The following is a 3,335-nucleotide window of genomic DNA, read 5'->3' on the forward strand; positions in this document are numbered from 1 at the left end:
TTAGACCACACCCCTTCTCATTACAGAGATGCACATCACCTAATATGCTTACTTGGTAGTAGGCTTTCGAGCCTATACAGCTTGGAGTAAGACAACATGCATAAAGAGGATGATGTGGTCAAAATACTCATTTGCCTAATAATTCTGCACTCCCTGTAGTCCTCAGTTATGTATGCCAACTTTTTGTTCTTAAATGCAATCACAGCATCGCTGTATTCCTTAAGCTGTTTGGATATTTTCTCTGTCCAATTTTCATTATTATCCTGTGTGAGTATAGTACCCTTTATCGTTTCCACCAGTTCCATATCGGCTTTGACTTTCTGTAATAGGGTCCTTACCTCTTCCACAACCAGTTGTATGAGGTCTAGGGAATATTTATTAAGTACCACACACCACCGCTTGCAAAACTCCGGGTTTGATCTTCCAATAGTGGGTACATTTTTGATGCAGAATTATCTGGGAATGAGTTTCTTCTGGTGGTATTCAGACAGGTAGATTCCGTGAAATTTAAGATTCACCTCCTTTTTGAATTTCAAAATCTGCAGACATACCATCTGTGCATTGTCAGCTGAGGTGTCAGGAATTTCAGTTTCAAACAAGATTCTTGCAGCATCATTATCAGTCAGAGTGAGAGTCGCTGCTCCCTCTATCTCAGCAGGGATGGTCGGGGTAGGCTGTGAGGTGGTTATGGGTTCCATAGTTACTGCAGGTGAGTGTGTGCAAAAGGTGGCACCACAGTGGCAGTGATGTGTTCCAAAAAGACCTGACAACAGACAGTGCAGAGGTTCCAATGAATCCAAAATGGTGGGGGCAGACAAGTAAATAGTATAGATGCAGGAGAAGGTGCACTCTCTTACGAACAGTATTCACTTGCCAGGGTGCTGAATGCAGGATAATATAGTAGATAGAAGACAGCACCCTCTGGACTTACAATATAATGCAACAAGTGCCTTTTATTTAAGCGACATTTCTGGGAATACACCCCTTTGTCAGACCAACAAATACAAAGGGAACAGCAAACTTTTATATCATATTGAACCCTCTTCCTGTGTACAAAAAAAATGCCAAACTGGTTGCCATGGCAACCAGTTAATATAACAATGTACAGTTATACAAAGTATTCATCACAAACTTAACCTATTTTCATAGTGAAAACAAAACTGTGACAAATGCAGTATAAAGAACACATGCATCCCTAACATGCCCTGAACATAATCAGAAGAATAAGATACAACAGTACATTCCTAATCCGGCAGAAGGATGTCATCCCATAATAATCACAGTCAGGTATTAGCCTGTAACGTATAACGGATCAAACATACACAACATAGTTATATCCAGACAACAAATGCTAATATGTGGTGTAGAGCAGGATTGAATAAAGTAGCGGGTGAAGCCTTATCCGCTAGACAGATCAAAGTCTCAAAAGATAATAACTAGCGATTGCAAAGCTCTATACGTATATGCTAATAAACTCAAAGAGAGGGAGGTGGACCTGACACCCCAGCTGACAATGCACAGATGGTATATCTACAGATTTTGAAATTTAAAAAGAAGGAGGTGGACCTTAAATTACACAGAATCTACCTGTCTGAATACCACCAGAAGAAACTAATTCCCAGAAGATTCCGCATCAAAAATGGACCCACTATTGGAAGATCAAACCCAGAGTTTTGCAAGCGGTTGTGTGCAGTACTTAATAAATGTTCCTTAGACCTCATACTCCTGGTTGTAGAAGAGGTAAGGACCCTATTACAGAAAGTCAAAGCTGATCTGGCACTGGTGGAAAATATAAAGAGTACTATACTGACACAGGATAATACTGATTGGACAGAGAAAATATCCACACAGCTTAAGGAATACAACAATGCCCTGATTGCATTTAAGAACAAAAAGCTGGTATACGTAACTGAGGACTATAATGACAAAAAACTATACAGGTAGACTTTGGGGCCAGAAGAATAGGCCTACTACCAACCTAGGCCTCGCTTCCATTGAGTCGTTAAAAATGGAGCCGTAAGCTACCGAAGCGGACGACAGCTAAAAGTAATTTACGGCTCCATTTTAGTACCAGGTTTCCATTGAAAAGATTAGCGTGTTGCGCGCAGTCGCTCTTTTCGGCCCTACGTAAGTTTGCGTTGCCAACCGATGTCGGATTTGTCGAAAAGCGCGCCATAACAAGTGCATTGCCATGGTAACCCGACCTCTGTCTATAAGAATAACGGTTTGCGCCTGCGCTCTTTACCTGTGATCGCCTCTAGAGAGAAAGACACGGGAGCTAGTTGCGTTGGTAGGAGTTTTGGGTTTTTGAGAGTTGTTTGAGAGTTAGTGGAGAGTTTGATATTTGATTTTCATATATTCTTATTGTAGGCCTCATATAATATTAGGAACACACACACACATCCATACATTAGTTAATTAACACACATTAGTTTATACACACAAACACACACACACACACACATCCGTACATTAGTTAATTAACACACATTAGTTTATACACACAAATACACACACACACACATACACACTTTTATTTGATACAAACACATTCACATTTTTTTTTTCATTAACCCCCATATCCCCATCTTCCTTTATTACTCCTTTCATTAATCCCCTTATTCCACTTCCCATCCCCCCTTTGACTACCCTTCCCTTCCTCACTATATAACTTGTTTTTTTATATATACATTTTTCCCATCCTATTTTTTTTTTTTTTAGATCCCATATTTTTTGGTTCATTTGACTATATAGCTCACCCCTTTCTTCATTTGCATCCCTTATTATTTTTCTATAATTTTGTTCTAATCCTCCTTAGTTTTTCCTTTTTCATTTACATCCCTTTGTTTATTTTCACCCCACAATTTTCTTTTTTTTTGAGGGATATAGAATAGAGATAGTTAGGGTCTAGATAGGTTAGGTAGTTAGTTTTGGGGCTATTTAATTTAGGGTTTAGTTAGGTGAATTAGTGTAGTTAGGTAAGCTAGGGACTTTAGTGTTAGGTTAGAGTTAGGGAGGAAGGAGAAAGGGATGGATAGGCCTAGTGGAGTTGGGAAGGGGGTGGCTAGGGGGAGGGCAGTGGTGAGGGTGGATAGAGGGAGGGGGAGGGGGGAAGTAGGGAGTAGTATGGGCAGGAATAGGGGCCGAGGTTTGGGTGGAGGATTTGTCCTTCCTCAAACCCTGGCAGAGGAGGGAAGGAGAGAGGGTGGAAGAGGAATGGAGGTGGGAGGAGTGAGGAGGAGTCAGCCTCAGCTAGGCACAAAAAGAAAAGGGAAAGTGGGGCAGACTGTGGCAACTGGGGGTGGGGCTGGTGGTAGCCTGTCACAGCCTGCAGG

This window comes from Bombina bombina, chromosome 9 (genome assembly GCF_027579735.1).
Source record: "Bombina bombina isolate aBomBom1 chromosome 9, aBomBom1.pri, whole genome shotgun sequence".
Taxonomy (NCBI): Eukaryota; Metazoa; Chordata; class Amphibia; order Anura; family Bombinatoridae; genus Bombina; species Bombina bombina.